The following is a 10,642-nucleotide window of genomic DNA, read 5'->3' as shown; positions in this document are numbered from 1 at the left end:
TTGTCCTCCAGATATACCCTGCCAGCAGGTGACATCAGGCCATCCCTCGTGGGCGGTGTCTGCACGGCAGGGCTGGCAGGGGGGAGCACTGTGGGACCAGAGCTGGGCGGGCAGAGCTCCAGCAAGGTCTGGGGGAGCAGCAGAGCCTCAGCACACTCCCAAGGGGTGATGTGCCCCTTTCTGCAAGAAGGTTGTGGCTTCTCTGGAGCTTCTGGGGGACATCTCTGGAGAAGCAAAGGGAAATAAAGAAATAACCTGGCCTTTGAGGGGTGCTGCTTCTTGGAAACACACGTGTCTGCACATGCCAGGGAAGGGAGGATTCCCTATCCCTCTCCTGTGCTGGTGAATGCCTGGAGGGGTTTCCAGTGAACCTCTCAGAGGTGCTGCTGTGTGAAGACACACCTTACAGAGCCATGCATGCTGCTAGCCCAGTGCCAGCAGGGCTGAGTCCACGCAAGGGAGTCCTGGGGAATGTTGCTGAGGTGCTGCAGGGCTCTAGGGAAGCAGATGGGAAGGCAGGGGGAGAATGGGAACCTTTGTGTTGCATGTGGGTGGCCAACCAGTCCCTCCTGAGACCCATGGTGTTGGGCTGAGGGAGCAGCCAAGTCTCATCTGGGTACCAGCACCATTGTCACTGGGAGGGGCCCTCAGAGGCAGAGCCCAGGCCACACTCCAGCCCACCAAAACTCCATGTGTGGCAATGCACACTATCTTATACCCAGTCCTTGGAATCTCCCATGTGCTCTAATAGCCTGCTGTAACTGCCTGGAAGATCAGTGTCAGAGATGGGGAAAGAGTTGGTGGAGTCTCAGGGTGAAAAGAGAAGGTCCAGAGTCCTGCAAAAAGGTGCTGGGAGATCATCCTCATCCTCAGCTGCAGCAGTGCCTCAGCCATGGCCTGTAACTGTCTGGCTGGAGGTAAAACCACAAGGTTAACAACCTTCAGGGGCTCTTGGGCCTGGTGAAGCACCTCACACTTACCCTTGTTGAGCATCCTCCTCACTGCACAAGATCAGGCCTGGCAGGACTGAAAATAATCCCAGTAAATGGAGCAGCAGCAGGGGAATCAGAGCAACATGAGGGCAGAAGGAAACCAAAGTGTGGGGTTGTTGATGATGGATGGGATTTGTCTTTGGGTGAGGCTGGAGGAGGAGATTTTGGAGCAGCCAAGCCAGCCAGGGGTGTGACTGTGCGTGGCCACGAAGGGACAGTCTCTCACTGGTGTGACAGGCCCTGGCAGGGAACACCAGGGCAGCTCTGCACTGGTGCTGAGCAGGAGTCCCATAGCTGGGGCCTCTGACCCTTCAGATGCTTACATTAAAACAAATCAATAAGGTCCTAGCCCTTGAGTGGGCACTGAGAAGCTGGGAAGTAAATCCTAGATGCAGCTGAGAGGCTTTCAATCTAGCAGAGAAGGAGCAAACACACGTTCCTACACATTTCAGACAATCACACAGCTTTTAGAGGATGGTGCAGTAATTTCTGGGCTCAGGAAAGAGAACAGGGGTAGCATCTTGTTGGCATCTTCTCTTTCCCTGTGATGACTAGAGCTTGTATACAAATGTGTGGAGATTGATTGCACTCATCCTCTTCTGACAGCAGAAGTGATTACTGTGGGCAGGGACCTGCTTGTGTGGATATAAAGAGGTGCAGCCTGCTGGCAGCAGACTCCCTCCCATCCCTGCTGCTCATTCCCATGCCTCCATCTGCTGCAGACAGGTTTCCAGGGGCTCCCCCTCCCCTTCTGCCTTCTTCTATGTAGGTAAAGTTGCTGGGGAAATCAGCTGTACAGCCCTCTACTGCTCTTTCCTGAGGCTTCAAAATTTACATATGTTCAGGCTGTTTGTTTTCAAAATACTCCCTTTGTTTTCCTGTTTTCCCAATGAAATCTGTCTCATTTCCCTTTAATAAAAAGTGGACTGTGGGAAAAAAAAAACTCCATGGTGTCACATGAAGATATTTTTTTTATCACTGACAAAACATGACAGAAACTCCCTAAAGGGCCCCACTTCTCATGTTCTTTCTTATCTCCCAGGATTATCAGTCCTCTCTCTCCATCCATACTCTCTCTCCCTTCCCCTCACAAAGTGGGTGGCATTTACTTTGCAGAGTTGTGGGTGCACAGCTTCCTTTAAGAGCAAGAGGCACCTGCTTCGTGTTTGTGCCTGGCTGCTGCCCCAGATGGGTGACAAGTCCTGCCCAGGGACTGAGAACCCAATCCCTGACCCTCCCTACCCAGGCTTTTCTTCCCCAGGAAGGCCAGTGCCATCTTTTCTGGCCACAACAGTTGCCATTGGATCCAGAGCAGAGGTGCACTAGAAACCACGGTGTCCAGGTGGTAACAGGAGTGCAGTCCTCGTGGCCTCAAAGGAAAACTCAGGAGCTTCATCACCTCCAGCCAGATTATATTCTGTTCCAAGGAATCACTTAAAAAAACATCTCCAAGGTTTCTGACCCTATTTATGAGCTGGTGTAGCCATGGAAACAGTAGTTACGCCAGAAATAGCAGCTCACTTGAATGACAAAGAAAACACAAGTTTACAAGACAGTGATTTTTCCAGAGGCTGACTGAGCTCATGGGACTGTGGGAGGAAATCCCAGCTGAGGCACAGACTCAGGGATGCAGCTGATAAGGGCTGTGGCTGGTGTGGGGCACAAGAACTTTTGAAATGTATCTCTACAAGCTTGTGCCACATACTTGGGAGACTTTGTGCATTATTGATAGAGATTTATCACTTGCCACAAAGATATACCCAACTGGAAGTGAGCAGAGAATTAAGCAGGCAGTAAAATGTTGGTTTCCCTCCCGAAGATAGGCAGCCTACCAAGTGCCTCTGGATCCCAGAGGTGAGGGAACCATGGTAGGACCTGGATTTAGAAAGGTCTGTTGGTCTCATAGAAGAGCAGTGAGGTTGTCATGTCAACAGTGTTTTGGTGAGAAGCTCAGTGCAGTAAGGTGCCTGCAAACGGGGACTCACAGGCTGTAATCCTCCCCCTGCAGGGCTCACCATGCTCCTAAGCCTCGTGTCATTTATGCTAGTGTAGAAAAGAGGCACAGATACAGGGCACTGGGCTTTCCCTGCACAGATATTTGGTTGTTTGACTGCATGCAAATCAGTCCATTAAAAATGCAGAGAAGAAGGCATGCTCCTGGGGAGTTTTATCATTTTTCCTTCAGGAAATCTCCCACAGTTATTTTGGTGTTGGGATGAAACATCCATAACAGCCTGCAATAAACAGGGTGTGCTGACTTTGGGAATCTGTGCCTGCTGCTGGATACAAAAGTCATGTTCAGTGTCCCTGAGCTCAGCTTGCAGAAGAGCCTGATCTTGATACTCCCACTCATACCCTGCAGGCTTCTCTGGCAATAGGGCAGAGAGGGAAGAGGCTGAGCTCTGTTTTTCCACTGGCAGGGCTCGAGAGGGAGATTTCCACGACCAACCTATAGAAAAGGGTCCTTTGAGGAAATATGAATTAAGTGATAAGGTTTTTCTGAACCATCAGCAATGGCCCTGTCTGTGCTACAAACTGGGTATTGGGGACATAAGTCCTCAAGCCAAAAGGCTATTGCAAAAGCTTCTGCAGGAAAAATGAAGTCCCTGCTTTTCTTATTTGGTCAAGGGTGCTCTACTTGCACATGTTAGAACATCATTAGAGGCCCCAGGCTTCCAGGCACAAATGCTTTAGGACATTCTGGGGCTTTTTATAGCAGATGATATAAAACCATGTAGTCTGTCCTACACTTCATTAGTTACCAGAGTTATATTTTCTTCTCAGCAGTGAGTCTGGCCTTTCTTGGAACAGATAGCCAAGTCTTAGCATCTCACACTCACAAGACTGCTGATAGCATGATTTTAGTAACTTACAGAAACTTTTCCCTGATTGGCATAAATAAAAGGAAAACCAAAAGAAATCCCCCCCTTTCTCTCTCTCTCTCTCGCTCTCTCTCTCTCTCTCTTTTTTTTTTTTTGAAATATCCCTTTTTACCATCAGATCTCAGGAGACAGAACTACATTTTTATCATTCTTATTTGTAAATATGGAAGAGATGGTGGAGAGAAAGTTCATGGACCTGCAGATAAGACTCAGCCATGCAGGCATCTGCTGAGGAGACTGATGTTCTTGGCCATGCAGCACAAAAAGCTCAGTGTTTCTAACTGCTTTGTGATTCATTGTTTAAGAGCATCCCCATGCTCATTGCAAAGCTGTCCCAAGAGAAAGCAATATCATTAGTGAGCATCCTTTCTGTGCACTCACTTTGCTTAATGTCTGCATCCAGGCTGTTGGTAATGACACAATAGGACTGACTTTGTTAGATTGTTTTATAAAGCATCCTTTCTTTCTCGTTTTCACTCTACCCACAATTAAAATATCTGCTTTTTTCATTTATAAGATTATTTTTCTCCTGAATGACATGTACAGAACAAGCTCAACATTAATATATTGAACAAAAACTTTGCATTTTTCCCTTTTTTATCAAGCCCAGGTAGTTAATCTGGTTATCTATGTGACTGCTATAAATCAGAGCTTGTGATTGCCCTTAAAAAAATCACAGAGTTTGCATAGTATTGTCTCAAGAGCCTTTTTCAGATTTTTCTTTTCTCATAATTGATTCCTTCTGTGTGAATTACATGCCATGTACCTGTGAACAGTGATTAAATGGTACACTAGCACTCTCTAAAATCATGCATTGAACTAAGAGAAGTAATACCGCCTTGTTAAAAAAAAAAGAAGTGTGTTTTTATTTAAATAGAAATCAGAAAATCATATTGTTCCAGAGCTTTGTTCAGTTTAAAACAGTGTAGCAAATGATTCAGTGTCACTGGGCTAAGAAGCAGAAACTGTATACAAGTCAGCTCCAGATGTCTCCTTTCCTGACAGCTCTTTTTCTCATCTTTTTTTTTCCTTCTTCTTTTTGAATGATTGATTCTTTCTCCCTGGAAACCAGCAGCCCAATAAAGGAAGGCTTTTCCTAAACATTTTGGTAAAATGTTTCTTCCTTCTTCTTAAGGGGGCACATATCTTCCCGTGGCTTTCACACCACGCAAGAGGCATTCTTCCTTCCTCCTCCTACCACATAAAAGCACTGCTGTGCAATCTCATTCAGTTCAGCCCTTTGCCACCATTATTATGATTTTCTTCATGTAGCAGTTGAGGCTTTCAGAAAGAAATGATTGCTTCTGGGGAGCATCTCACACTCTCCTTGGGAACATTTGACTAATGGGCAGAGGAGGCAGCTCTTCTGCTCCATTATCTTGTCTCTTGGGGTGCTGCTCACCTCCCAGACACATGGATGCTAAATGCTCTAGCTGCCATGTGATAGCAGATCCCTGGTGGATATAACTGTGGAAGGGGATCAAAATCTGAATAAATTAAAAAAAAAATATTTTTTCCTTTTATTGCTTAGGTGTACTGCTAGTACAAAGCCTTCTGTTTCCCCCCCAAGGATCTTGCACAACTGCAGAGCTTAATGTTGTAATGTTTGTTTGTTCATTTGTTTTTGTTTTTGATGGCCTTCCACTGTCAGATTCCAACCTTTTTTTTTCTTAATTTAGGTCCTCTACCCTCTTGTTTCCCACTGGAGGCACACACCTACAAATTGCTTTGAAACTTCTTACTGGGAGGTTGCTAAGGATATTTCTGTGCCAAGGACCTGGAATTGCAGCTTGCTTTCTGGTCCAGTCAAGCAACATAAACACAGCATAGAAGAAGTGAATTGTTTAGTAGCCATCATTGCATGTGGAGCATGCACATGTTGCACAAAGAATGTTCTGACAGTTTTGCATCCATGAAGATTTATTTGTGGGACACTGACAGCTGATGGTGTACTTTGACTGTAATGCTGAAAGTTATTTCTTGAAAGAAAAAGAAAATAAAGGAAAATGAGAGAGGGAAAAAGGGTAATTTTTCCCCACTGGCCAGCTGTAAAGGGCAATGATGGGGTCCCACAGCAACATCCTCCTCTGAGGACTCTCTCTGATGCTGCAGATGATGACAGATAAAGTGACCAGTAGCATGATTTCTTACCATGCTTTCCCTTGGTATGGTACAATTTTCATCAAGACCCACTTAAAACTCCTATGGATTATTTCTGGGTCTGTTTCTGTTGGATCTGGGAGGAGAATGTTCACCATGTACAAATGTTGCACATTCATTGCTTGTTAATCTTCTGTGAATATACAAAGCTGGATAATATTTACTGAGAATTTCAATAGCCACGACTCTTCTGTTGAACACCACATTTGTTTTTCTCCTTCATACACTGAAGTCTGCAATATCAAAGAAAAAGAAGGAGTGGGAGGAACAGCAATTCTCACAGCAGTTCTTGCACGAGAATCCACAATAATAACACTGTGGGGGTTTATGGAGGCAGGGCTGTGAGAGCAATAATATGTGAACAGCACAAGTGCAATAAAGGAAAAACATTGCCACAGAGAGGCTGGTAATTATTGTCTCATGGCTTTGAGAGATGCTCTATAGCTGCAGGCAGCATGCCCTGAGCTACAGGGTATATAAGGCACCTAAGAGCTAGCCAGAGGCTGGACACAAACTGACTAGAAACCATAAATTCTGGCACACAATCAAGCTCCTTGTTGAGAGTACTGTTTAGCACAGGAATGTCAGGGTGCAGCTGGCATGGGAGATTTCCCAAGGTCAGCAGAGGAGGAGAGGATGCCACAGCTTCTCCTAATTTAGTCCCAGCTTCAGCTCTGGCTGTTTCAGAAGAAAGTCAGGGAGGAATGCTTGAATAAATAACTCCTAACACCCTGCCTGGTGATCAGCTTAGAACTGAGATTTGATTACACTTGCTAAGATTTGACCTTACATAACCACCTGTTTTCTGAGAGGCCCTAAAATAATCCAGTCCCCTTTTAAATCCAGCTCTGGTGGGTGACTTCCCTCGGACACCTTCACCTGCAGAACACTGACTTCTGCCCTGGCACCAAGTAAGGGATGGAGAGCAAAAGCTGCTTTCCTGCATGCTAGGCTCTGGAGAGCAGGGGATGCAGAGAAGACACCTCTGCTCCCCCATGACAAGCACCATCATCTTCCTTCACCAACCCCTGTGCTCTCACCCCCTCCCACCAACTTAGCTCTCCTCACTGAGCTGCTCTGTCCATCCTCAGCCTTCCTCAGCCTAGACTCTGAAGGAAAATGGCTCAGTTTTGCCCCTACACGCTCATCCCCCACAAAATCCTTTTCCTTCCTCTGTCTTCCTGTTTCCCTTGCTTCCTCAGGGGATTGTGAAGTGACATGTGAAGTCTTTGCACACCTCCAGGCTTGTGACAGGGGTTATGGGATTAGCACTTTAACAAGCCTGAAAGCTGCTTAGACAAGTATTAAATCTCCAATCTCTCCATCTTTCAAAGAAATCACTTCTGGAGGAGCTGAAGAGGTGGAACACACACTCATGTCTTCAGGGGTCAGCTCTTCATGCAGCTGAGAGCCCTCAAGTCCAGTGGCTAGGTGGTTTGAAAGGATTCTCATGGGACTTGGGGTTGGAAAACCCAGTTAAACCTTTACCAGGGGCTTTGTGTTGGCACCCCAAAGTGCCTTCTCTCTCCTTGCCCTCCATGATGGCTCCCTTGCCTGACATTTTATCTAGCCTCCATCCCTTCCTTCCCTTCCCACCCCAAGGGCAGCAAAAATCCTTTGCAGCACCTTAAAAGTGGTGAGTAGCACCAGGGAAGAAGAAATTAAGCACCACCTCTCCTAGGCACACCAGGATCAACCTTACAATGCTGACTTCTAAAGCCAGTCCTGGGGCAATTTGTGCCTGTGTTTTATTCAGAGATGAATTCATGCTTCATTGGCGGTATCGCTCTGTTTATCCCACTTAACTGAGAGTCAGAGAAGGCAGTGCTGGGATTACCAGAGTTGGGTGGCACCTCGTGGTGCAGTGAATGCTCCCCCACAAGGCAGGGAAAGCTCCTGTCTGAGCTCCTGGACCTGTCACCTTGCCCGTTCCCATCCCCTCGTGACTGCCTCAGGAGTGGATTGCCTCCTCCCATCTCTGCAGGGAAGAGATCTCTGCCTGTAGAGAGGGACACCATCTGGGGACACCATCTGGGGACACCATCTAGGGGGCACCCACGGCCAGAACTGACACCTACCTTGCTGCACCTGCTGATGTGAACTTGCTGAACTGTGAGGTTGTCTTCCCAGCGTGTCACCTGTAGCCTTCCTGGGACTGAAAAAAGCTTGAGGAGGAGGCAAAACTCATGACAGTGACAGCATTCAGCAATATTATTCACTAGATAGAAATCATAGTTAGTAACTGTGTACTAGTTCAGTGAAAATACAAATTAGTAGTTCCAAACTAAATCATTTTACAAGAGCAGCATTAAAGTTATTACTCTGTTGAGACTCTTAAAATTTCAAACATGGATTCCCTACCTGGACTGAAATTTCTTTTTATTTTTCCCCTCAGAGCTTCCAGCCTGGTAAATTTCAGCTCCAAATTAGACAGTTTTTGAAATTACAAGTAGGTGAAAAAAAGAGATTGTAACAGGTAAAATTTTACTGGATTAGTCACGTCTAAAGGTCATAAAGTAGTTCTGTTCCTCAAATGCAGTGAGCAACCTGTCCCACAGAAGATGGAGATGACATTTAGCAGCACAAAGCTGCAATGCACCACTACTGCAAAAAGTTCAAATCTAGAAATACTGGATACCTAATGGCAATAATCCAAATTCAAGCAGGAAAAAAAATGCCTAATTTTTAAAATCTTACTGTTTTTAAAAAAGTCAAGGTTTATTGTTTCCAATAGGGTGCTACAGACACATATGACTGTTGGGAGTACAGGCTGTATAGTTGAAGGATATGCATTTAAAATTTTGCATAAACTTTTTGAAATAAACTTAAGACACATGAGGTTGATCACACCTATTATTGTGGTCTACTAATTGTACAATCAGCTGTTGTCAATGCGGTAAAACGAAATAAGACCTAATCATAATATTTTAAGTAAAAAAATATTATTTTCCAGCTAAGAACACATTTGAAATTCTACCATGTTTTTTGCAGTAAAGCAGGCACACTTTAGCTGTTGTCCCTGCCTCCTTCTGTCACAGACAAAAGAACTGGCTGGGGTTGGGCAATGTCTGCCAAGAGATGATCTTCATGGCATGGCATCAGTTTGTCACAGGTGAAATACTCAGTGGCAGAGATTTGCTGTCAATGATGTCCTGCTCCGTTGTGCTTCAAACCTTTCCTTCTTCCAGCAGAGCAGTGACGTGGTTCCCCAGCAGGATGCTGGATATGCTGACCCAAAGGATCATGCCTGGCTTCTAGGTTCCCATCTGCTTGGCATGGTGTGATTCCAATGTCTACAGCTCCTTCTCACACTGCTTATGAACAGGAAGAGGAGGCACAGAGCAATTACATGATGTCCCCATGATTACATGCTGACTAATTTCTAATTTAGGAGTAAAATCTGTTTCCCCTGCATGCTAGGCAGATGAAGCCATGTAGGTTGAGTGCACATACATATGGTGGCACACAGCTACACATCCCTATACCTTTATGCATATTTGTGAATAAACTGATCTTAATTTATGCTCACATGTGTTAAGAAATAGCATGTAAATACCTATACCTTTATGCATATTTGTGAATAAAACTGATCTTAATTTATGCTCCCATGTAAAATAGCTACACAAATAGCATGTAAATAGCTACACAAAGGCATGTGTGGTCTGGTGTTTAACTAAAAAGAAGCCCACAAAAGAGACCAAGCTAATCTCAACTGTTCTTCAGCAAGAATGATTGCAATAACACTACTTACAGTTGCACTGTACACAGTGGCTAAAACCAAGTGAATTTCAAACCAAGCCATGAGTGAACAGGAACCTCAACCCACACCTCCTCCCAGCTACACTGTGTTCAGTTTCTAAACTGAAATCAGAGACTTAGACAGCAGAGAAACCAAGACAAGAAGCTGTTGTACAAGACACAGGGGCTTCCTCAAATCTTTCCATAGTTAACACATCCTACTCTTCACAGCTTTCCCAGGCCAGGACTGCTTACATGAACAATATGAGCTGCCATAAAGTGTCATTGTAGTTGAAAGAATTTGCTCTGTTCTTTCCTCATCCTCATCCCCATCCCACTCAGCCACTGGTCCTGGCATAAAGGTTTAGTCCCATTTGTCCATTATAAACAAGTGTGGGGAAACCTATATGGGTTGAAAATTCACCAATGTATGCTCACACATTTGCTTACATGTTTTTTCCCTGGTACCATTTGAACTCATCTAACTACTGTATTCAAGTCAGGTCCCTTGTGTTGGCCCAAGGGAAGGGTTAGTGTAGCAGTGAAAAGCAGTGGCAGAGAATGAAATAATTTTTCTTGATGGTGAAACTAATTAATGGAAGCTTGAAATGTTTCTGAGGCTATAGCCCCTGATAAATGGGAATCCATTGTCAGACAGATACATGCTCTGTTTTTCCCTTGAAATTCATGAGGCAAGGATCATTGTGCCACCCATAACCTAAATGAAACCAATATCTGGCTGGAAAAATCAATCCCCCCCTCTTCTGAAATCTGTTAATCCCCAAAGAAGATCCCTTTCCCTCAGTTGTTTGCAACCTTTAAAAATTTGTGTACAATAAACACTTTTAATGGATATGTGGATCTGGGGCA

Source organism: Agelaius tricolor, unplaced genomic scaffold (assembly GCF_023055355.1).
Source record: "Agelaius tricolor isolate 1412-34295 unplaced genomic scaffold, bAgeTri1.0.p SCAF_3, whole genome shotgun sequence".
Classification (NCBI taxonomy): Eukaryota; Metazoa; Chordata; class Aves; order Passeriformes; family Icteridae; genus Agelaius; species Agelaius tricolor.
This window is presented reverse-complemented; position numbering follows the sequence as displayed.